At 53.4% G+C, this 19,901-nt stretch overlaps 41 non-coding genes across 41 annotated transcripts; 20 read left to right on the forward strand and 21 right to left on the reverse strand.

Moving 5' to 3' along the window:
• Nucleotides 1-20: 20 nt before the first annotated feature.
• On the reverse strand, nt 21-92 carry TRNAE-CUC (transfer RNA glutamic acid (anticodon CUC)). The gene has a single exon. It is a non-coding gene; the product is annotated as a tRNA-Glu (tRNA).
• A 411-nt stretch (nt 93-503) lies between these two features.
• Nucleotides 504-576, forward strand: TRNAT-CGU (transfer RNA threonine (anticodon CGU)). Its single transcript has one exon. It is a non-coding gene; the product is annotated as a tRNA-Thr (tRNA).
• A 343-nt stretch (nt 577-919) lies between these two features.
• TRNAE-UUC (transfer RNA glutamic acid (anticodon UUC)) lies at nt 920-991 on the reverse strand. The gene has a single exon. It is a non-coding gene; the product is annotated as a tRNA-Glu (tRNA).
• A 456-nt stretch (nt 992-1,447) lies between these two features.
• TRNAM-CAU (transfer RNA methionine (anticodon CAU)) lies at nt 1,448-1,520 on the forward strand. Its single transcript has one exon. It is a non-coding gene; the product is annotated as a tRNA-Met (tRNA).
• A 334-nt stretch (nt 1,521-1,854) lies between these two features.
• On the reverse strand, nt 1,855-1,926 carry TRNAE-CUC (transfer RNA glutamic acid (anticodon CUC)). The gene has a single exon. It is a non-coding gene; the product is annotated as a tRNA-Glu (tRNA).
• Nucleotides 1,927-2,337: 411 nt separating this feature from the next.
• Nucleotides 2,338-2,410, forward strand: TRNAT-CGU (transfer RNA threonine (anticodon CGU)). Its single transcript has one exon. It is a non-coding gene; the product is annotated as a tRNA-Thr (tRNA).
• Nucleotides 2,411-2,753: 343 nt separating this feature from the next.
• TRNAE-UUC (transfer RNA glutamic acid (anticodon UUC)) lies at nt 2,754-2,825 on the reverse strand. The gene has a single exon. It is a non-coding gene; the product is annotated as a tRNA-Glu (tRNA).
• A 456-nt stretch (nt 2,826-3,281) lies between these two features.
• TRNAM-CAU (transfer RNA methionine (anticodon CAU)) lies at nt 3,282-3,354 on the forward strand. The gene has a single exon. It is a non-coding gene; the product is annotated as a tRNA-Met (tRNA).
• Nucleotides 3,355-3,688: 334 nt separating this feature from the next.
• TRNAE-CUC (transfer RNA glutamic acid (anticodon CUC)) lies at nt 3,689-3,760 on the reverse strand. The gene has a single exon. It is a non-coding gene; the product is annotated as a tRNA-Glu (tRNA).
• Nucleotides 3,761-4,171: 411 nt separating this feature from the next.
• On the forward strand, nt 4,172-4,244 carry TRNAT-CGU (transfer RNA threonine (anticodon CGU)). Its single transcript has one exon. It is a non-coding gene; the product is annotated as a tRNA-Thr (tRNA).
• Nucleotides 4,245-4,587: 343 nt separating this feature from the next.
• Nucleotides 4,588-4,659, reverse strand: TRNAE-UUC (transfer RNA glutamic acid (anticodon UUC)). Its single transcript has one exon. It is a non-coding gene; the product is annotated as a tRNA-Glu (tRNA).
• Nucleotides 4,660-5,115: 456 nt separating this feature from the next.
• On the forward strand, nt 5,116-5,188 carry TRNAM-CAU (transfer RNA methionine (anticodon CAU)). Its single transcript has one exon. It is a non-coding gene; the product is annotated as a tRNA-Met (tRNA).
• Nucleotides 5,189-5,522: 334 nt separating this feature from the next.
• On the reverse strand, nt 5,523-5,594 carry TRNAE-CUC (transfer RNA glutamic acid (anticodon CUC)). The gene has a single exon. It is a non-coding gene; the product is annotated as a tRNA-Glu (tRNA).
• A 411-nt stretch (nt 5,595-6,005) lies between these two features.
• On the forward strand, nt 6,006-6,078 carry TRNAT-CGU (transfer RNA threonine (anticodon CGU)). Its single transcript has one exon. It is a non-coding gene; the product is annotated as a tRNA-Thr (tRNA).
• Nucleotides 6,079-6,948: 870 nt separating this feature from the next.
• On the forward strand, nt 6,949-7,021 carry TRNAM-CAU (transfer RNA methionine (anticodon CAU)). Its single transcript has one exon. It is a non-coding gene; the product is annotated as a tRNA-Met (tRNA).
• A 334-nt stretch (nt 7,022-7,355) lies between these two features.
• TRNAE-CUC (transfer RNA glutamic acid (anticodon CUC)) lies at nt 7,356-7,427 on the reverse strand. Its single transcript has one exon. It is a non-coding gene; the product is annotated as a tRNA-Glu (tRNA).
• A 411-nt stretch (nt 7,428-7,838) lies between these two features.
• TRNAT-CGU (transfer RNA threonine (anticodon CGU)) lies at nt 7,839-7,912 on the forward strand. Its single transcript has one exon. It is a non-coding gene; the product is annotated as a tRNA-Thr (tRNA).
• A 343-nt stretch (nt 7,913-8,255) lies between these two features.
• Nucleotides 8,256-8,327, reverse strand: TRNAE-UUC (transfer RNA glutamic acid (anticodon UUC)). Its single transcript has one exon. It is a non-coding gene; the product is annotated as a tRNA-Glu (tRNA).
• Nucleotides 8,328-8,783: 456 nt separating this feature from the next.
• TRNAM-CAU (transfer RNA methionine (anticodon CAU)) lies at nt 8,784-8,856 on the forward strand. The gene has a single exon. It is a non-coding gene; the product is annotated as a tRNA-Met (tRNA).
• Nucleotides 8,857-9,190: 334 nt separating this feature from the next.
• TRNAE-CUC (transfer RNA glutamic acid (anticodon CUC)) lies at nt 9,191-9,262 on the reverse strand. The gene has a single exon. It is a non-coding gene; the product is annotated as a tRNA-Glu (tRNA).
• Nucleotides 9,263-9,673: 411 nt separating this feature from the next.
• TRNAT-CGU (transfer RNA threonine (anticodon CGU)) lies at nt 9,674-9,746 on the forward strand. Its single transcript has one exon. It is a non-coding gene; the product is annotated as a tRNA-Thr (tRNA).
• A 343-nt stretch (nt 9,747-10,089) lies between these two features.
• On the reverse strand, nt 10,090-10,161 carry TRNAE-UUC (transfer RNA glutamic acid (anticodon UUC)). The gene has a single exon. It is a non-coding gene; the product is annotated as a tRNA-Glu (tRNA).
• Nucleotides 10,162-10,617: 456 nt separating this feature from the next.
• Nucleotides 10,618-10,690, forward strand: TRNAM-CAU (transfer RNA methionine (anticodon CAU)). The gene has a single exon. It is a non-coding gene; the product is annotated as a tRNA-Met (tRNA).
• Nucleotides 10,691-11,024: 334 nt separating this feature from the next.
• On the reverse strand, nt 11,025-11,096 carry TRNAE-CUC (transfer RNA glutamic acid (anticodon CUC)). Its single transcript has one exon. It is a non-coding gene; the product is annotated as a tRNA-Glu (tRNA).
• Nucleotides 11,097-11,507: 411 nt separating this feature from the next.
• Nucleotides 11,508-11,580, forward strand: TRNAT-CGU (transfer RNA threonine (anticodon CGU)). The gene has a single exon. It is a non-coding gene; the product is annotated as a tRNA-Thr (tRNA).
• A 343-nt stretch (nt 11,581-11,923) lies between these two features.
• Nucleotides 11,924-11,995, reverse strand: TRNAE-UUC (transfer RNA glutamic acid (anticodon UUC)). Its single transcript has one exon. It is a non-coding gene; the product is annotated as a tRNA-Glu (tRNA).
• A 456-nt stretch (nt 11,996-12,451) lies between these two features.
• Nucleotides 12,452-12,524, forward strand: TRNAM-CAU (transfer RNA methionine (anticodon CAU)). The gene has a single exon. It is a non-coding gene; the product is annotated as a tRNA-Met (tRNA).
• A 334-nt stretch (nt 12,525-12,858) lies between these two features.
• TRNAE-CUC (transfer RNA glutamic acid (anticodon CUC)) lies at nt 12,859-12,930 on the reverse strand. The gene has a single exon. It is a non-coding gene; the product is annotated as a tRNA-Glu (tRNA).
• A 411-nt stretch (nt 12,931-13,341) lies between these two features.
• Nucleotides 13,342-13,414, forward strand: TRNAT-CGU (transfer RNA threonine (anticodon CGU)). The gene has a single exon. It is a non-coding gene; the product is annotated as a tRNA-Thr (tRNA).
• A 339-nt stretch (nt 13,415-13,753) lies between these two features.
• On the reverse strand, nt 13,754-13,825 carry TRNAE-UUC (transfer RNA glutamic acid (anticodon UUC)). The gene has a single exon. It is a non-coding gene; the product is annotated as a tRNA-Glu (tRNA).
• A 456-nt stretch (nt 13,826-14,281) lies between these two features.
• On the forward strand, nt 14,282-14,356 carry TRNAM-CAU (transfer RNA methionine (anticodon CAU)). The gene has a single exon. It is a non-coding gene; the product is annotated as a tRNA-Met (tRNA).
• Nucleotides 14,357-14,688: 332 nt separating this feature from the next.
• On the reverse strand, nt 14,689-14,760 carry TRNAE-CUC (transfer RNA glutamic acid (anticodon CUC)). Its single transcript has one exon. It is a non-coding gene; the product is annotated as a tRNA-Glu (tRNA).
• Nucleotides 14,761-15,587: 827 nt separating this feature from the next.
• On the reverse strand, nt 15,588-15,659 carry TRNAE-UUC (transfer RNA glutamic acid (anticodon UUC)). The gene has a single exon. It is a non-coding gene; the product is annotated as a tRNA-Glu (tRNA).
• A 456-nt stretch (nt 15,660-16,115) lies between these two features.
• TRNAM-CAU (transfer RNA methionine (anticodon CAU)) lies at nt 16,116-16,188 on the forward strand. Its single transcript has one exon. It is a non-coding gene; the product is annotated as a tRNA-Met (tRNA).
• A 334-nt stretch (nt 16,189-16,522) lies between these two features.
• TRNAE-CUC (transfer RNA glutamic acid (anticodon CUC)) lies at nt 16,523-16,594 on the reverse strand. Its single transcript has one exon. It is a non-coding gene; the product is annotated as a tRNA-Glu (tRNA).
• A 411-nt stretch (nt 16,595-17,005) lies between these two features.
• On the forward strand, nt 17,006-17,078 carry TRNAT-CGU (transfer RNA threonine (anticodon CGU)). Its single transcript has one exon. It is a non-coding gene; the product is annotated as a tRNA-Thr (tRNA).
• Nucleotides 17,079-17,421: 343 nt separating this feature from the next.
• TRNAE-UUC (transfer RNA glutamic acid (anticodon UUC)) lies at nt 17,422-17,493 on the reverse strand. Its single transcript has one exon. It is a non-coding gene; the product is annotated as a tRNA-Glu (tRNA).
• A 456-nt stretch (nt 17,494-17,949) lies between these two features.
• On the forward strand, nt 17,950-18,022 carry TRNAM-CAU (transfer RNA methionine (anticodon CAU)). The gene has a single exon. It is a non-coding gene; the product is annotated as a tRNA-Met (tRNA).
• Nucleotides 18,023-18,356: 334 nt separating this feature from the next.
• Nucleotides 18,357-18,428, reverse strand: TRNAE-CUC (transfer RNA glutamic acid (anticodon CUC)). The gene has a single exon. It is a non-coding gene; the product is annotated as a tRNA-Glu (tRNA).
• An 815-nt stretch (nt 18,429-19,243) lies between these two features.
• On the reverse strand, nt 19,244-19,315 carry TRNAE-UUC (transfer RNA glutamic acid (anticodon UUC)). Its single transcript has one exon. It is a non-coding gene; the product is annotated as a tRNA-Glu (tRNA).
• Nucleotides 19,316-19,771: 456 nt separating this feature from the next.
• TRNAM-CAU (transfer RNA methionine (anticodon CAU)) lies at nt 19,772-19,844 on the forward strand. Its single transcript has one exon. It is a non-coding gene; the product is annotated as a tRNA-Met (tRNA).
• The last annotated feature ends 57 nt before the right edge of the window (nt 19,845-19,901 follow it).

Genomic DNA, 19,901 nt, shown 5'->3' on the forward strand with positions numbered 1-19,901 from the left:
TAAGTCTAGAAAAAGGCTCATTCCCATACCGGGAGTCGAACCCAGGCCGCCTGGGTGAGAACCAGGAATCCTAACCGCTAGACCATATGGGAACCATGGTGTGGGGCTGAGCTAGTAATCGAAAAAGTTTTCTGGCTTTGAGTACTCTACTTTTACGTCACGCTCAGAGCGAGCCTGTCACCAGATCCCGGCATATCAACCCAGCCCCGCCGACAGATAGGTTAAGGTCGCCTGAATCAAACAGCGTTTTTCCCTGCTGAAGAGGTGCCTCCGTTGCCCAGATATGGCTGTTTTTGTCGATACGCAAAAGAGCTCCCTGGAGCGACCAGGGAGCTCATTCCTCCAAAGAGCTCATTTCCATCTTGACAAAAACAGCCATATCTCGGCAAGGGAGGCACCCAGTCACAAGGGGGATGCACTGTTTGATTCAGGTGACCATAAACTATCTTTCAGCGGGGGTGGAGTCAATGCCCTGGGTTCTGCTGACAGGTTCACCTCAGGTCGCCTCGTTAGCGCAGTAGGTAGCGTGTCAGTCTCGTAATCTGAAGGTCGTGAGTTCAATCCTGACACGGGGCAAAATTGTCGCAAGCTTTTTCTATCCCTCTTGCCCCGAAAGCCACAGTCCGTCGCCACTGCGGACCCAAACGTTAACGATGAAACGGTAAGGGGAGCCAAGCTGACAGAGGGGATACAGGAGGTCTTTGAGTCCCTTCCCTGGACACCTTGGAGTTAGAAGGGAGAGATGGGAACTTTGGGAACGTTTTGATCTATGAAGCCAAACTGGGGTGTTGTGCCGAAGGAAGGAAGAGCTAAAAGCGGTCTTGGGCGTTTGTGGCCGCCCGCCGACAGCATCTCCGACCCAAGTGCTTTAACGCCGCAATGCGGTTTCAGGATTGGTGCAAGTTTAGAAAAAAGCTCATTCCCATACCGGGAGTCGAACCCAGGCCGCCTGGGTGAAAACCAGGAATCCTAACCGCTAGACCATATGGGAACTGTGGTGTGAGGCTGAGCTAGTTATCGAAAAAGTTTCCTGGCTTTGAGTACTCTACTTTTACGTCACGCTTAGAGGGAGCCTGTCACCATAACCCGGCATATCAACCCAGCCCCGCCGACAGATAGGTTAGGGTCGCCTGAGTCAAACAGCGTTTTCTCCTGCTGAAGGGGTGCCTCCGTTGCCCAGATATGGCTGTTTTTGTCTTATACGCAAAAGAGCTCCCTGGAGCGACCAGGGCGGTGCTGTTGCTCCAAAGTGTTGAGCGGCAACGCCCTCATTCCGCCAAAGAGCTCATTTCCATATTGAGAAAAACAGCCATATCTCGGCAAGAGAGGCACCCAGTCACAACGGGGAAACGCCGTTTGATTCAGGTGACCCTCAGTTGACCCTAACCTATCTTTCAGCGGCGCCGAGTCGATGCTCTGGGTTCTGCTGACAGACTCGCTTCCGGTTGCCTCGTTAGCGCAGTAGGTAGCGCGTCAGTCTCATAATCTGAAGGTCGTGAGTTCGATCCTCACACGGGGCACTTTTGTCACGAGATTTTTCTGTCCCTCTTGCCCCGATAACCACAGTCCTTCGCCACTGCGGACCCAAACGTTACCGATGAAACACTAAGGGGAGCCAAGCTGACAGAGGGGATACAGGGGGTCTTTGAGTCCCTTCCCTGGACACCTTGGAGTTGGAAGGGAAAGATGAGAACGTTTTGAGCTATGAAGCCATACTGGGGTCTTGTGCCGAAGGAAGGAAGGGCTAAAAGCGGTCTTTGGCGTTTGCGGCCGCCCGCCGACAGCAGGTCCGACCCAAAGACTTTAACGCTGCAACGCGGTTTCTGGATTGGTGTAAGTCTAGAAAAAGGCTCATTCCCATACCGGGAGTCGAACCCGGGCCGCCTGGGTGAGAACCAGGAATCCTAACCGCTAGACCATATGGGAACCATGGTGTGGGGCTGAGCTAGTAATTGAAAAAGTTTTCTGGCTTTGAGTACTCTACTTTTACGTCACGCTCAGAGCGAGCCTGTCACCAGATCCCGGCATATCAACCCAGCCCCGCCGACAGATAGGTTAAGGTCGCCTGAATCAAACAGCGTTTTTCCCTGCTGAAGAGGTGCCTCCGTTGCCCAGATATGGCTGTTTTTGTCGATACGCAAAAGAGCTCCCTGGAGCGACCAGGGAGCTCATTCCTCCAAAGAGCTCATTTCCATCTTGACAAAAACAGCCATATCTCGGCAAGGGAGGCACCCAGTCACAAGGGGGATGCACTGTTTGATTCAGGTGACCATAAACTATCTTTCAGCGGGGGTGGAGTCAATGCCCTGGGTTCTGCTGACAGGTTCACCTCCGGTCGCCTCGTTAGCGCAGTAGGTAGCGTGTCAGTCTCGTAATCTGAAGGTCGTGAGTTCAATCCTGACACGGGGCAAAATTGTCGCAAGCTTTTTCTATCCCTCTTGCCCCGAAAGCCACAGTCCGTCGCCACTGCGGACCCAAACGTTAACGATGAAACGGTAAGGGGAGCCAAGCTGACAGAGGGGATACAGGAGGTCTTTGAGTCCCTTCCCTGGACACCTTGGAGTTAGAAGGGAGAGATGGGAACTTTGGGAACGTTTTGATCTATGAAGCCAAACTGGGGTGTTGTGCCGAAGGAAGGAAGAGCTAAAAGCGGTCTTCGGCGTTTGTGGCCGCCCGCCGACAGCATCTCCGACCCAAGTGCTTTAACGCCGCAATGCGGTTTCAGGATTGGTGCAAGTTTAGAAAAAAGCTCATTCCCAAACCGGGAGTCGAACCCAGGCCGCCTGGGTGAAAACCAGGAATCCTAACCGCTAGACCATATGGGAACTGTGGTGTGAGGCTGAGCTAGTTATCGAAAAAGTTTCCTGGCTTTGAGTACTCTACTTTTACGTCACGCTTAGAGGGAGCCTGTCACCATAACCCGGCATATCAACCCAGCCCCGCCGACAGATAGGTTAGGGTCGCCTGAGTCAAACAGCGTTTTCTCCTGCTGAAGGGGTGCCTCCGTTGCCCAGATATGGCTGTTTTTGTCTTATACGCAAAAGAGCTCCCAGGAGCGACCAGGGCGGTGCTGTTGCTCCAAAGTGTTGAGCGGCAACGCCCTCATTCCGCCAAAGAGCTCATTTCCATATTGAGAAAAACAGCCATATCTCGGCAAGAGAGGCACCCAGTCACAACGGGGAAACGCCGTTTGATTCAGGTGACCCTCAGTTGACCCTAACCTATCTTTCCGCGGCGCCGAGTCGATGCTCTGGGTTCTGCTGACAGAGTCGCTTCCGGTTTCCTCGTTAGCACAGTAGGTAGCGCGTCAGTCTCATAATCTGAAGGTCGTGAGTTCGATCCTCACACGGGGCACTTTTGTCACGAGATTTTTCTCTCCCTCTTGCCCCGATAACCACAGTCCTTCGCCACTGCGGACCCAAACGTTACCGATGAAACACTAAGGGGAGCCAAGCTGACAGAGGGGATACAGGGGGTCTTTGAGTCCCTTCCCTGGACACCTTGGAGTTGGAAGGGAAAGATGAGAACGTTTTGAGCTATGAAGCCATACTGGGGTCTTGTGCCGAAGGAAGGAAGGGCTAAAAGCGGTCTTTGGCGTTTGCGGCCGCCCGCCGACAGCAGGTCCGACCCAAAGACTTTAACGCTGCAACGCGGTTTCTGGATTGGTGTAAGTCTAGAAAAAGGCTCATTCCCATACCGGGAGTCGAACCCGGGCCGCCTGGGTGAGAACCAGGAATCCTAACCGCTAGACCATATGGGAACCATGGTGTGGGGCAGAGCTAGTAATCGAAAAACTTTTCTGGCTTTGAGTACTCTACTTTTACGTCACGCTCAGAGCGAGCCTGTCACCAGATCCCGGCATATCAACCCAGCCCCGCCGACAGATAGGTTAAGGTCGCCTGAATCAAACAGCGTTTTTCCCTGCTGAAGAGGTGCCTCCGTTGCCCAGATATGGCTGTTTTTGTCGATACGCAAAAGAGCTCCCTGGAGCGACCAGGGAGCTCATTCCTCCAAAGAGCTCATTTCCATCTTGACAAAAACAGCCATATCTCGGCAAGGGAGGCACCCAGTCACAAGGGGGATGCACTGTTTGATTCAGGTGACCATAAACTATCTTTCAGCGGGGGTGGAGTCAATGCCCTGGGTTCTGCTGGCAGGTTCACCTCCGGTCGCCTCGTTAGCGCAGTAGGTAGCGTGTCAGTCTCGTAATCTGAAGGTCGTGAGTTCAATCCTGACACGGGGCAAAATTGTCGCAAGCTTTTTCTATCCCTCTTGCCCCGAAAGCCACAGTCCGTCGCCACTGCGGACCCAAACGTTAACGATGAAACGGTAAGGGGAGCCAAGCTGACAGAGGGGATACAGGAGGTCTTTGAGTCCCTTCCCTGGACACCTTGGAGTTAGAAGGGAGAGATGGGAACTTTGGGAACGTTTTGATCTATGAAGCCAAACTGGGGTGTTGTGCCGAAGGAAGGAAGAGCTAAAAGCGGTCTTGGGCGTTTGTGGCCGCCCGCCGACAGCATCTCCGACCCAAATGCTTTAACGCCGCAATGCGGTTTCAGGATTGGTGCAAGTTTAGAAAAAAGCTCATTCCCATACCGGGAGTCGAACCCGGGCCGCCTGGGTGAAAACCAGGAATCCTAACCGCTAGACCATATGGGAACTGTGGTGTGAGGCTGAGCTAGTTATCGAAAAAGTTTCCTGGCTTTGAGTACTCTACTTTTACGTCACGCTTAGAGGGAGCCTGTCACCAGAACCCGGCATATCAACCCAGCCCCGCCGACAGATAGGTTAGGGTCGCCTGAGTCAAACAGCGTTTTCTCCTGCTGAAGGGGTGCCTCCGTTGCCCAGATATGGCTGTTTTTGTCTTATACGCAAAAGAGCTCCCTGGAGCGACCAGGGCGGTGCCGTTGCTCCAAAGTGTTGAGCGGCAACGCCCTCATTCCGCCAAAGAGCTCATTTCCATATTGAGAAAAACAGCCATATCTCGGCAAGAGAGGCACCCAGTCACAACGGGGAAACGCCGTTTGATTCAGGTGACCCTCAGTTGACCCTAACCTATCTTTCAGCGGCGCCGAGTCGATGCTCTGGGTTCTGCTGACAGACTCGCTTCCGGTTGCCTCGTTAGCGCAGTAGGTAGCGCGTCAGTCTCATAATCTGAAGGTCGTGAGTTCGATCCTCACACGGGGCACTTTTGTCACGAGATTTTTCTCTCCCTCTTGCCCCGATAACCACAGTCCTTCGCCACTGCGGACCCAAACGTTACCGATGAAACACTAAGGGGAGCCAAGCTGACAGAGGGGATACAGGGGGTCTTTGAGTCCCTTCCCTGGACACCTTGGAGTTGGAAGGGAGAGATGAGAACGTTTTGAGCTATGAAGCCATACTGGGGTCTTGTGCCGAAGGAAGGAAGGGCTAAAAGCGGTCTTTGGCGTTTGCGGCCGCCCGCCGACAGCAGGTCCGACCCAAAGACTTTAACGCTGCAACGCGGTTTCTGGATTGGTGTAAGTCTAGAAAAAGGCTCATTCCCATACCGGGAGTCGAACCCGGGCCGCCTGGGTGAGAACCAGGAATCCTAACCGCTAGACCATATGGGAACCATGGGGTGGGGCTGAGCTAGTAATCGAAAAAGTTTTCTGGCTTTGAGTACTCTACTTTTACGTCACGCTCAGAGCGAGCCTGTCACCAGATCCCGGCATATCAACCCAGCCCCGCCGACAGATAGGTTAAGGTCGCCTGAATCAAACAGCGTTTTTCCCTGCTGAAGAGGTGCCTCCGTTGCCCAGATATGGCTGTTTTTGTCGATACGCAAAAGAGCTCCCTGGAGCGACCAGGGAGCTCATTCCTCCAAAGAGCTCATTTCCATATTGACATAAACAGCCATATCTCGGCAAGGGAGGCACCCAGTCACAAGGGGGATGCACTGTTTGATTCAGGTGACCATAACCTATCTTTCAGCGGTGGTGGAGTCAATGCCCTGGGTTCTGCTGACAGGTTCACCTCCGGTCGCCTCGTTAGCGCAGTAGGTAGCGTGTCAGTCTCGTAATCTGAAGGTCGTGAGTTCAATCCTCACACGGGGCAAAATTGTCGCAAGCTTTTTCTATCCCTCTTGCCCCGAAAGCCACAGTCCGTCGCCACTGCGGACCCAAACGTTAACGATGAAACGGTAAGGGGAGCCAAGCTGACAGAGGGGATACAGGAGGTCTTTGAGTCCCTTCCCTGGACACCTTGGAGTTAGAAGGGAGAGATGGGAACTTTGGGAACGTTTTGATCTATGAAGCCAAACTGGGGTGTTGTGCCGAAGGAAGGAAGAGCTAAAAGCGGTCTTGGGCGTTTGTGGCCGCCCGCCGACAGCATCTCCGACCCAAATGCTTTAACGCCGCAATGCGGTTTCAGGATTGGTGCAAGTTTAGAAAAAAGCTCATTCCCATACCGGAGTCGAACCCGGGCCGCCTGGGTGAAAACCAGGAATCCTAACCGCTAGACCATATGGGAACTGTGGTGTGAGGCTGAGCTAGTTATCGAAAAAGTTTCCTGGCTTTGAGTACTCTACTTTTACGTCACGCTTAGAGGGAGCCTGTCACCAGAACCCGGCATATCAACCCAGCCCCGCCGACAGATAGGTTAGGGTCGCCTGAGTCAAACAGCGTTTTCTCCTGCTGAAGGGGTGCCTCCGTTGCCCAGATATGGCTGTTTTTGTCTTATACGCAAAAGAGCTCCCTGGAGCGACCAGGGCGGTGCCGTTGCTCCAAAGTGTTGAGCGGCAACGCCCTCATTCCGCCAAAGAGCTCATTTCCGTATTGAGAAAAACAGCCATATCTCGGCAAGAGAGGCACCCAGTCACAACGGGGAAACGCCGTTTGATTCAGGTGACCCTCAGTTGACCCTAACCTATCTTTCAGCGGCGCCGAGTCGATGCTCTGGGTTCTGCTGACAGTCTCACTTCTGGTTGCCTCGTTAGCGCAGTAGGTAGCGCGTCAGTCTCATAATCTGAAGGTCGTGAGTTCGATCCTCACACGCGGCAGTTTTGTCACGAGATTTTTCTCTCCCTCTTGCCCCGATAACCACAGTCCTTCGCCACTGCGGACCCAAACGTTACCGATGAAACACTAAGGGGAGCCAAGCTGACAGAGGGGATACAGTGGGTCTTTGAGTCCCTTCCCTGGACACCTTGGAGTTGGAAGGGAGAGATGAGAACGTTTTGAGCTATGAAGCCATACTGGGGTGTTGTGCCGAAGGAAGGAAGGGCTAAAAGCGGTCTTTGGCGTTTGCGGCCGCCCGCCGACAGCAGGTCCGACCCAAAGACTTTAACGCTGCAACGCGGTTTCTGGATTGGTGTAAGTCTAGAAAAAGGCTCATTCCCATACCGGGAGTCGAACCCGGGCCGCCTGGGTGAGAACCAGGAATCCTAACCGCTAGACCATATGGGAACCATGGGGTGGGGCTGAGCTAGTAATCGAAAAAGTTTTCTGGCTTTGAGTACTCTACTTTTACGTCACGCTCAGAGCGAGCCTGTCACCAGATCCCGGCATATCAACCCAGCCCCGCCGACAGATAGGTTAAGGTCGCCTGAATCAAACAGCGTTTTTCCCTGCTGAAGAGGTGCCTCTGTTGCCCAGATATGGCTGTTTTTGTCGATACGCAAAAGAGCTCCCTGGAGCGACCAGGGAGCTCATTCCTCCAAAGAGCTCATTTCCATCTTGACAAAAACAGCCATATCTCGGCAAGGGAGGCACCCAGTCACAAGGGGGATGCACTGTTTGATTCAGGTGACCATAACCTATCTTTCAGCGGTGGTGGAGTCAATGCCCTGGGTTCTGCTGACAGGTTCACCTCCGGTCGCCTCGTTAGCGCAGTAGGTAGCGTGTCAGTCTCGTAATCTGACAGGTCGTGAGTTCAATCCTCACACGGGGCAAAAGTGTCGCAAGCTTTTTCTATCCCTCTTGCCCCGAAAGCCACAGTCCGTCGCCACTGCGGACCCAAACGTTAACGATGAAACGGTAAGGGGAGCCAAGCTGACAGAGGGGATACAGGAGGTCTTTGAGTCCCTTCCCTGGACACCTTGGAGTTAGAAGGGAGAGATGGGAACTTTGGGAACGTTTTGATCTATGAAGCCAAACTGGGGTGTTGTGCCGAAGGAAGGAAGAGCTAAAAGCGGTCTTGGGCGTTTGTGGCCGCCCGCCGACAGCATCTCCGACCCAAGTGCTTTAACGCCGCAATGCGGTTTCAGGATTGGTGCAAGTTTAGAAAAAAGCTCATTCCCATACCGGGAGTCGAACCCAGGCCGCCTGGGTGAAAACCAGGAATCCTAACCGCTAGACCATATGGGAACTGTGGTGTGAGGCTGAGCTAGTTATCGAAAAAGTTTCCTGGCTTTGAGTACTCTACTTTTACGTCACGCTTAGAGGGAGCCTGTCACCATAACCCGGCATATCAACCCAGCCCCGCCGACAGATTGGTTAGGGTCGCCTGAGTCAAACAGCGTTTTCTCCTGCTGAAGGGGTGTCTCCGTTGCCCAGATATGGCTGTTTTTGTCTTATACGCAAAAGAGCTCCCTGGAGCGACCAGGGCGGTGCTGTTGCTCCAAAGTGTTGAGCGGCAACGCCCTCATTCCGCCAAAGAGCTCATTTCCATATTGAGAAAAACAGCCATATCTCGGCAAGAGAGGCACCCAGTCACAACGGGGAAACGCCGTTTGATTCAGGTGACCCTCAGTTGACCCTAACCTATCTTTCAGCGGCGCCGAGTCGATGCTCTGGGTTCTGCTGACAGACTCGCTTCCGGTTGCCTCGTTAGCGCAGTAGGTAACGCGTCAGTCTCATAATCTGAAGGTCGTGAGTTCGATCCTCACACGGGGCACTTTTGTCACGAGATTTTTCTCTCCCTCTTGCCCCGATAACCACAGTCCTTCGCCACTGCGGACCCAAACGTTACCGATGAAACACTAAGGGGAGCCAAGCTGACAGAGGGGATACAGGGGGTCTTTGAGTCCCTTCCCTGGACACCTTGGAGTTGGAAGGGAGAGATGAGAACGTTTTGAGCTATGAAGCCATACTGGGGTCTTGTGCCGAAGGAAGGAAGGGCTAAAAGCGGTCTTTGGCGTTTGCGGCCGCCCGCCGACAGCAGGTCCGACCCAAAGACTTTAACGCTGCAACGCGGTTTCTGGATTGGTGTAAGTCTAGAAAAAGGCTCATTCCCATACCGGGAGTCGAACCCGGGCCGCCTGGGTGAGAACCAGGAATCCTAACCGCTAGACCATATGGGAACCATGGGGTGGGGCTGAGCTAGTAATCGAAAAAGTTTTCTGGCTTTGAGTACTCTACTTTTACGTCACGCTCAGAGCGAGCCTGTCACCAGATCCCGGCATATCAACCCAGCCCCGCCGACAGATAGGTTAAGGTCGCCTGAATCAAACAGCGTTTTTCCCTGCTGAAGAGGTGCCTCCGTTGCCCAGATATGGCTGTTTTTGTCGATACGCAAAAGAGCTCCCTGGAGCGACCAGGGAGCTCATTCCTCCAAAGAGCTCATTTCCATCTTGACATAAACAGCCATATCTCGGCAAGGGAGGCACCCAGTCACAAGGGGGATGCACTGTTTGATTCAGGTGACCATAACCTATCTTTCAGCGGTGGTGGAGTCAATGCCCTGGGTTCTGCTGACAGGTTCACCTCCGGTCGCCTCGTTAGCGCAGTAGGTAGCGTGTCAGTCTCGTAATCTGAAGGTCGTGAGTTCAATCCTCACACGGGGCAAAATTGTTGCAAGCTTTTTCTATCCCTCTTGCCCCGAAAGCCACAGTCCGTCGCCACTGCGGACCCAAACGTTAACGATGAAACGGTAAGGGGAGCCAAGCTGACAGAGGGGATACAGGAGGTCTTTGAGTCCCTTCCCTGGACACCTTGGAGTTAGAAGGGAGAGATGGGAACTTTGGGAACGTTTTGATCTATGAAGCCAAACTGGGGTGTTGTGCCGAAGGAAGGAAGAGCTAAAAGCGGTCTTGGGCGTTTGTGGCCGCCCGCCGACAGCATCTCCGACCCAAGTGCTTTAACGCCGCAATGCGGTTTCAGGATTGGTGCAAGTTTAGAAAAAAGCTCATTCCCATACCGGGAGTCGAACCCAGGCCGCCTGGGTGAAAACCAGGAATCCTAACCGCTAGACCATATGGGAACTGTGGTGTGAGGCTGAGCTAGTTATCGAAAAAGTTTCCTGGCTTTGAGTACTCTACTTTTACGTCACGCTTAGAGGGAGCCTGTCACCATAACCCGGCATATCAACCCAGCCCCGCCGACAGATAGGTTAGGGTCGCCTGAGTCAAACAGCGTTTTCTCCTGCTGAAGGGGTGCCTCCGTTGCCCAGATATGGCTGTTTTTGTCTTATACGCAAAAGAGCTCCCTGGAGCGACCAGGGCGGTGCTGTTGCTCCAAAGTGTTGAGCGGCAACGCCCTCATTCCGCCAAAGAGCTCATTTCCATATTGAGAAAAACAGCCATATCTCGGCAAGAGAGGCACCCAGTCACAACGGGGAAACGCCGTTTGATTCAGGTGACCCTCAGTTGACCCTAACCTATCTTTCAGCGGCGCCGAGTCGATGCTCTGGGTTCTGCTGACAGACTCGCTTCCGGTTGCCTCGTTAGCGCAGTAGGTAGCGCGGCAGTCTCATAATCTGAAGGTCGTGAGTTCGATCCTCACACGCGGCACTTTTGTCACGAGATTTTTCTCTCCCTCTTGCTCCGATAACCACAGTCCTTCGCCACTGCGGACCCAAACGTTACCGATGAAACACTAAGGGGAGCCAAGCTGACAGAGGGGATACAGGGGGTCTTTGAGTCCCTTCCCTGGACACCTTGGAGTTGGAAGGGAAAGATGAGAACGTTTTGAGCTATGAAGCCATACTGGGGTCTTGTGCCGAAGGAAGGAAGGGCTAAAAGCGGTCTTTGGCGTTTGCGGCCGCCCGCCGACAGCAGGTCCGACCCAAAGACTTTAACGCTGCAACGCGGTTTCTGGATTGGTGTAAGTCTAGAAAAAGGCTCATTCCCATACCGGGAGTCAAACCCGGGCCGCCTGGGTGAGAACCAGGAATCCTAACCGCTAGACCATATGGGAACCATGGTGTGGGGCTGAGCTAGTAATCGAAAAAGTTTTCTGGCTTTGAGAACTCTACTTTTACGTCACGCTCAGAGCGAGCCTGTCACCAGATCCCGGCATATCAACCCAGCCCCGCCGACAGATAGGTTAAGGTCGCCTGAATCAAACAGCGTTTTTCCCTGCTGAAGAGGTGCCTCCGTTGCCCAGATATGGCTGTTTTTGTCGATACGCAAAAGAGCTCCCTGGAGCGACCAGGGAGCTCATTCCTCCAAAGAGCTCATTTCCATCTTGACAAAAACAGCCATATCTCGGCAAGGGAGGCACCCAGTCACAAGGGGGATGCACTGTTTGATTCAGGTGACCATAAACTATCTTTCAGCGGGGGTGGAGTCAATGCCCTGGGTTCTGCTGACAGGTTCACCTCCGGTCGCCTCGTTAGCGCAGTAGGTAGCGTGTCAGTCTCGTAATCTGAAGGTTGTGAGTTCAATCCTGACACGGGGCAAAATTGTCGCAAGCTTTTTCTATCCCTCTTGCCCCGAAAGCCACAGTCCGTCGCCACTGCGGACCCAAACGTTAACGATGAAACGGTAAGGGGAGCCAAACTGACAGAGGGGATACAGGAGGTCTTTGAGTCCCTTCCCTGGACACCTTGGAGTTAGAAGGGAGAGATGGGAACTTTGGGAACGTTTTGATCTATGAAGCCAAACTGGGGTGTTGTGCCGAAGGAAGGAAGAGCTAAAAGCGGTCTTGGGCGTTTGTGGCCGCCCGCCGACAGCATCTCCGACCCAAATGCTTTAACGCCGCAATGCGGTTTCAGGATTGGTGCAAGTTTAGAAAAAAGCTCATTCCCATACAGGGAGTCGAACCCGGGCCGCCTGGGTGAAAACCAGGAATCCTAACCGCTAGACCATATGGGAACTGTGGTGTGAGGCTGAGCTAGTTATCGAAAAAGTTTCCTGGCTTTGAGTACTCTACTTTTACGTCACGCTTAGAGGGAGCCTGTCACCAGAACCCGGCATATCAACCCAGCCCCGCCGACAGATAGGTTAGGGTCGCCTGAGTCAAACAGCGTTTTCTCCTGCTGAAGGGGTGCCTCCGTTGCCCAGATATGGCTGTTTTTGTCTTATACGCAAAAGAGCTCCCTGGAGCGACCAGGGCGGTGCCGTTGCTCCAAAGTGTTGAGCGGCAATGCCCTCATTCCGCCAAAGAGCTCATTTCCATATTGAGAAAAACAGCCATATCTCGGCAAGAGAGGCACCCAGTCACAACGGGGAAACGCCGTTTGATTCAGGTGACCCTCAGTTGACCCTAACCTATCTTTCAGCGGCGCCGAGTCGATGCTCTGGGTTCTGCTGACAGTCTCGCTTCCGGTTGCCTCGTTAGCGCAGTAGGTAGCGCGTCAGTCTCATAATCTGAAGGTCGTGAGTTCGATCCTCACACGCGGCACTTTTGTCACGAGATTTTTCTCTCCCTCTTGCCCCGATAACCACAGTCCTTCGCCACTGCGGACCCAAACGTTACCGATGAAACACTAAGGGGAGCCAAGCTGACAGAGGGGATACAGGGGGTCTTTGAGTCCCTTCCCTGGACACCTTGGAGTTGGAAGGGAGAGATGAGAACGTTTTGAGCTATGAAGCCATACTGGGGTCTTGTGCCGAAGGAAGGAAGGGCTAAAAGCGGTCTTTGGCGTTTGCGGCCGCCCGCCGACAGCAGGTCCGACCCAAAGACTTTAACGCTGCAACGCGGTTTCTGGATTGGTGTAAGTCTAGAAAAAGGCTCATTCCCATACCGGGAGTCGAACCCGGGCCGCCTGGGTGAGAACCAGGAATCCTAACCGCTAGACCATATGGGAACCATGGGGTGGGGCTGAGCTAGTAATCGAAAAAGTTTTCTGGCTTTGAGTACTCTACTTTTACGTCACGCTCAGAGCGAGCCTGTCACCAGATCCCGGCATATCAACCCAGCCCCGCCGACAGATAGGTTAAGGTCGCTTGAATCAAACAGCGTTTTTCCCTGCTGAAGAGGTGCCTCCGTTGCCCAGATATGGCTGTTTTTGTCGATACGCAAAAGAGCTCCCTGGAGCGACCAGGGAGTTCATTCCTCCAAAGAGCTCATTTCCATCTTGACAAAAACAGCCATATCTCGGCAAGGGAGGCACCCAGTCACAAGGGGGATGCACTGTTTGATTCAGGTGACCATAACCTATCTTTCAGCGGTGGTGGAGTCAATGCCCTGGGTTCTGCTGACAGGTTCACCTCCGGTCGCCTCGTTAGCGCAGTAGGTAGCGTGTCAGTCTCGTAATCTGAAGGTCGTGAGTTCAATCCTGACACGGGGCAAAATTGTCGCAAGCTTTTTCTATCCCTCTTGCCCCGAAAGCCACAGTCCGTCGCCACTGCGGACCCAAACGTTAACGATGAAACGGTAAGGGGAGCCAAGCTGACAGAGGGGATACAGGAGGTCTTTGAGTCCCTTCCCTGGACACCTTGGAGTTAGAAGGGAGAGATGGGAACTTTGGCAACGTTTTGATCTATGAAGCCAAACTGGGGTGTTGTGCCGAAGGAAGAGCTAAAAGCGGTCTTGGGCGTTTGTGGCCGCCCGTCGACAGCATCTCCGACCCAAATGCTTTAACGCCGCAATGCGGATTCAGGATTGGTGCAAGTTTAGAAAAAAGCTCATTCCCATACCGGGAGTCGAACCCGGGCCGCCTGGGTGAAAACCAGGAATCCTAACCGCTAGACCATATGGGAACTGTGGTGTGAGGCTGAGCTAGTTATCGAAAAAGTTTCCTGGCTTTGAGTACTCTACTTTTACGTCACGCTTAGAGGGAGCCTGTCACCAGAACCCGGCATATCAACCCAGCCCCGCCGACAGATAGGTTAGGGTCGCCTGAGTCAAACAGCGTTTTCTCCTGCTGAAGGGGTGCCTCCGTTGCCCAGATATGGCTGTTTTTGTCTTATACGCAAAAGAGCTCCCTGGAGCGACCAGGGCGGTGCCGTTGCTCCAAAGTGTTGAGCGGCAACGCCCTCATTCCGCCAAAGAGCTCATTTCCATATTGAGAAAAACAGCCATATCTCGGCAAGAGAGGCACCCAGTCACAACGGGGAAACGCCGTTTGATTCAGGTGACCCTCAGTTGACCCTAACCTATCTTTCAGCGGCGCCGAGTCGATGCTCTGGGTTCTGCTGACAGACTCGCTTCCGGATGCCTCGTTAGCGCAGTAGGTAGCGCGTCAGTCTCATAATCTGAAGGTCGTGAGTTCGATCCTCACACGGGGACCTTTTGTCACGAGATTTTTCTCTCCCTCTTGCCCCGATAACCACAGTCCTTCGCCACTGCGGACCCAAACGTTACCGATGAAACACTAAGGGGAGCCAAGCTGACAGAGGGGATACAGGGGGTCTTTGAGTCCCTTCCCTGGACACCTTGGAGTTGGAAGGGAAAGATGAGAACGTTTTGAGCTATGAAGCCATACTGGGGTCTTGTGCCGAAGGAAGGAAGGGCTAAAAGCGGTCTTTGGCGTTTGCGGCCGCCCGCCGACAGCAGGTCCGACCCAAAGACTTTAACGCTGCAACGCGGTTTCTGGATTGGTGTAAGTCTAGAAAAAGGCTCATTCCCATACCGGGAGTCGAACCCGGGCCGCCTGGGTGAGAACCAGGAATCCTAACCGCTAGACCATATGGGAACCATGGTGTGGGGCTGAGCTAGTAATCGAAAAAGTTTTCTGGCTTTGAGTACTCTACTTTTACGTCACGCTCAGAGCGAGCCTGTCACCAGATCCCGGCATATCAACCCAGCCCCGCCGACAGATAGGTTAAGGTCGCCTGAATCAAACAGCGTTTTTCCCTGCTGAAGAGGTGCCTCCGTTGCCCAGATATGGCTGTTTTTGTCGATACGCAAAAGAGCTCCCTGGAGCGACCAGGGAGCTCATTCCTCCAAAGAGCTCATTTCCATCTTGACAAAAACAGCCATATCTCGGCAAGGGAGGCACCCAGTCACAAGGGGGATGCACTGTTTGATTCAGGTGACCATAAACTATCTTTCAGCGGGGGTGGAGTCAATGCCCTGGGTTCTGCTGACAGGTTCACCTCCGGTCGCCTCGTTAGCGCAGTAGGTAGCGTGTTTGTCTCGTAATCTGAAGGTCGTGAGTTCAATCCTGACACAGGGCAAAATTGTCGCAAGCTTTTTCTATCCCTCTTGCCCCGAAAGCCACAGTCCGTCGCCACTGCGGACCCAAACGTTAACGATGAAACGGTAAGGGGAGCCAAGCTGACAGAGGGGATACAGGAGGTCTTTGAGTCCCTTCCCTGGACACCTTGGAGTTAGAAGGGAGAGATGGGAACTTTGGGAACGTTTTGATCTATGAAGCCAAACTGGGGTGTTGTGCCGAAGGAAGGAAGAGCTAAAAGCGGTCTTGGGCGTTTGTGGCCGCCCGCCGACAGCATCTCCGACCCAAATGCTTTAACACCGCAATGCGGTTTCAGGATTGGTGCAAGTTTAGAAAAAAGCTCATTCCCATACCAGGAGTCGAACCCGGGCCGCCTGGGTGAAAACCAGGAATCCTAACCGCTAGACCATATGGGAACTGTGGTGTGAGGCTGAGCTAGTTATCGAAAAAGTTTCCTGGCTTTGAGTACTCTACTTTTACGTCACGCTTAGAGGGAGCCTGTCACCAGAACCCGGCATATCAACCCAGCCCCGCCGACAGATAGGTTAGGGTCGCCTGAGTCAAACAGCGTTTTCTCCTGCTGAAGGGGTGCCTCCGTTGCCCAGATATGGCTGTTTTTGTCTTATACGCAAAAGAGCTCCCTGGAGCGACCAGGGCGGTGCCGTTGCTCCAAAGTGTTGAGCGGCAACGCCCTCATTCCGCCAAAGAGCTCATTTCCATATTGAGAAAAACAGCCATATCTCGGCAAGAGAGGCACCCAGTCACAACGGGGAAACGCCGTTTGAATCAGGTGACCCTCAGTTGACCCTAACCTATCTTTCAGCGGCGCCGAGTCGATGCTCTGGGTTCTGCTGACAGTCTCGCTTCCGGTTGCCTCGTTAGCGCAGTAGGTAGCGTGTCAGTCTCATAATCTGAAGGACGTGAGTTCGATCCTCGCACGCGGCACTTTTGTCACGAGATTTTTCTCTCCCTCTTGCCCCGATAACCACAGTCCTTCGCCACTGCGGACCCAAACGTTACCGATGAAACACTAAGGGGAGCCAAGCTGACAGAGGGGATACAGGGGGTCTTTGAGTCCCTTCCCTGGACACCTTGGAGTTGGAAGGGAGAGATGAGAACGTTTTGAGCTATGAAGCCATACTGGGGTCTTTTGCCGAAGGAAGGAAGGGCTAAAAGCGGTCTTTGGCGTTTGCGGCCGCCCGCCGACAGCAGGTCCGACCCAAAGACTTTAACGCTGCAACGCGGTTTCTGGATTGGTGTAAGTCTAGAAAAAGGCTCATTCCCATACCGGGAGTCAAACCCGGGCCGCCTGGGTGAGAACCAGGAATCCTAACCACTAGACCATATGGGAACCATGGGGTGGGGCTGAGCTAGTAATCGAAAAAGTTTTCTGGCTTTGAGTACTCTACTTTTACGTCACGCTCAGAGCGAGCCTGTCACCAGATCCCGGCATATCAACCCAGCCCCGCCGACAGATAGGTTAAGGTCGCCTGAATCAAACAGCGTTTTTCCCTGCTGAAGAGGTGCCTCCGTTGCCCAGATATGGCTGTTTTTGTCGATACGCAAAAGAGCTCCCTGGAGCGACCAGGGAGCTCATTCCTCCAAAGAGCTCATTTCCATCTTGACAAAAACAGCCATATCTCGGCAAGGGAGGCACCCAGTCACAAGGGGGATGCACTGTTTGATTCAGGTGACCATAAACTATCTTTCAGCGGGGGTGGAGTCAATGCCCTGGGTTCTGCTGACAGGTTCACCTCCGGTCGCCTCGTTAGCGCAGTAGGTAGCGTGTCAGTCTCGTAATCTGAAGGTCGTGAGTTCAATCCTGACACGGGGCAAAATTGTCGCAAGCTTTTTCTATCCCTCTTGCCCCGAAAGCCACAGTCCGTCGCCACTGCGGACCCAAACGTTAACGATGAAACGGTAAGGGGAGCCAAGCTGACAGAGGGGATACAGGAGGTCTTTGAGTCCCTTCCCTGGACACCTTGGAGTTAGAAGGGAGAGATGGGAACTTTGGGAACGTTTTGATCTATGAAGCCAAACTGGGGTGTTGTGCCGAAGGAAGGAAGAGCTAAAAGCGGTCTTGGGCGTTTGTGGCCGCCCGCCGACAGCATCTCCGACCCAAATGCTTTAACGCCGCAATGCGGTTTCAGGATTGGTGCAAGTTTAGAAAAAAGCTCATTCCCATACCGGGAGTCGAACCCGGGCCGCCTGGGTGAAAACCAGGAATCCTAACCGCTAGACCATATGGGAACTGTGGTGTGAGGCTGAGCTAGTTATCGAAAAAGTTTCCTGGCTTTGAGTACTCTACTTTTACGTCACGCTTAGAGGGAGCCTGTCACCAGAACCCGGCATATCAACCCAGCCCCGCCGACAGATAGGTTAGGGTCGCCTGAGTCAAACAGCGTTTTCTCCTGCTGAAGGGGTGCCTCCGTTGCCCAGATATGGCTGTTTTTGTCTTATACGCAAAAGAGCTCCCTGGAGCGACCAGGGCGGTGCCGTTGCTCCAAAGTGTTGAGCGGCAACGCCCTCATTCCGCCAAAGAGCTCATTTCCATATTGAGAAAAACAGCCATATCTCGGCAAGAGAGGCACCCAGTCACAACGGGGAAACGCCGTTTGATTCAGGTGACCCTCAGTTGACCCTAACCTATCTTTCAGCGGCGCCGAGTCGATGCTCTGGGTTCTGCTGACAGTCTCGCTTCCGGTTGCCTCGTTAGCGCAGTAGGTAGCGCGTCAGTTTCATAATCTGAAGGTCGTGAGTTCGATCCTCACACGCGGCACTTTTGTCACGAGATTTTTCTCTCCCTCTTGCCCCGATAACCACAGTCCTTCGCCACTGCGGACCCAAACGTTACCGATGAAACACTAAGGGGAGCCAAGCTGACAGAGGGGATACAGGGGGTCTTTGAGTCCCTTCCCTGGACACCTTGGAGTTGGAAGGGAGAGATGAGAACGTTTTGAGCTATGAAGCCATACTGGGGTCTTGTGCCGAAGGAAGAAAGGGCTAAAAGCGGTCTTTGGCGTTTGCGGCCGCCCGCCGACAGCAGGTCCGACCCAAAGACTTTAACGCTGCAACGCGGTTTCTGGATTGGTGTAAGTCTAGAAAAAGGCTCATTCCCATACCGGGAGTCGAACCCGGGCCGCCTGGGTGAGAACCAGGAATCCTAACCGCTAGACCATATGGGAACCATGGGGTGGGGCTGAGCTAGTAATCGAAAAAGTTTTCTGGCTTTGAGTACTCTACTTTTACGTCACGCTCAGAGCGAGCCTGTCACCAGATCCCGGCATATCAACCCAGCCCCGCCGACAGATAGGTTAAGGTCGCCTGAATCAAACAGCGTTTTTCCCTGCTGAAGAGGTGCCTCCGTTGCCCAGATATGGCTGTTTTTGTCGATACGCAAAAGAGCTCCCTGGAGCGACCAGGGAGCTCATTCCTCCAAAGAGCTCATTTCCATCTTGACAAAAACAGCCATATCTCGGCAAGGGAGGCACCCAGTCACAAGGGGGATGCACTGTTTGATTCAGGTGACCATAACCTATCTTTCAGCGGTGGTGGAGTCAATGCCCTGGGTTCTGCTGACAGGTTCACCTCCGGTCGCCTCGTTAGGTAGCGTGTCAGACTCGTAATCTGAAGGTCGTGAGTTCAATTCTCACACGGGGCAAAATTGTCGCAAGCTTTTTCTATCCCTCTTGCCCCGAAAGCCACAGTCCGTCGCCACTGCGGACCCAAACGTTAACGATGAAACGGTAAGGGGAGCCAAGCTGACAGAGGGGATACAGGAGGTCTTTGAGTCCCTTCCCTGGACACCTTGGAGTTAGAAGGGAGAGATGGGAACTTTGGCAACGTTTTGATCTATGAAGCCAAACTGGGGTGTTGTGCCGAAGGAAGAGCTAAAAGCGGTCTTGGGCGTTTGTGGCCGCCCGCCGACAGCATCTCCGACCCAAATGCTTTAACGCCGCAATGCGGTTTCAGGATTGGTGCAAGTTTAGAAAAAAGCTCATTCCCATACCGGGAGTCGAACCCGGGCCGCCTGGGTGAAAACCATGAATCCTAACCGCTAGACCATATGGGAACTGTGGTGTGAGGCTGAGCTAGTTATCGAAAAAGTTTCCTAGCTTTGAGTACTCTACTTTTACGTCACGCTTAGAGGGAGCCTGTCACCAGAACCCGGCATATCAACCCAGCCCCGCCGACAGATAGGTTAGGGTCGCCTGAGTCAAACAGCGTTTTCTCCTGCTGAAGGGGTGCCTCCGTTGCCCAGATATGGCTGTTTTTGTCTTATACGCAAAAGAGCTCCCTGGAGCGACCAGGGCGGTGCCGTTGCTCCAAAGTGTTGAGCGGCAACGCCCTCATTCCGCCAAAGAGCTCATTTCCATATTGAGAAAAACAGCCATATCTCGGCAAGAGAGGCACCCAGTCACAACGGGGAAACGCCGTTTGATTCAGGTGACCCTCAGTTGACCCTAACCTATCTTTCAGCGGCGCCGAGTCGATGCTCTGGGTTCTGCTGACAGTCTCGCTTCCGGTTGCCTCGTTAGCGCAGTAGGTAGCGCGTCAGTCTCATAATCTGAAGGTCGTGAGTTCGATCCTCACACGCGGCACTTTTGTCACGAGATTTTTCTCTCCCTCTTGCCCCGATAACCACAGTCCTTCGCCAC

Source organism: Leptodactylus fuscus, chromosome 5 (genome assembly GCF_031893055.1).
Source record: "Leptodactylus fuscus isolate aLepFus1 chromosome 5, aLepFus1.hap2, whole genome shotgun sequence".
NCBI classification, from domain to species: Eukaryota; Metazoa; Chordata; class Amphibia; order Anura; family Leptodactylidae; genus Leptodactylus; species Leptodactylus fuscus.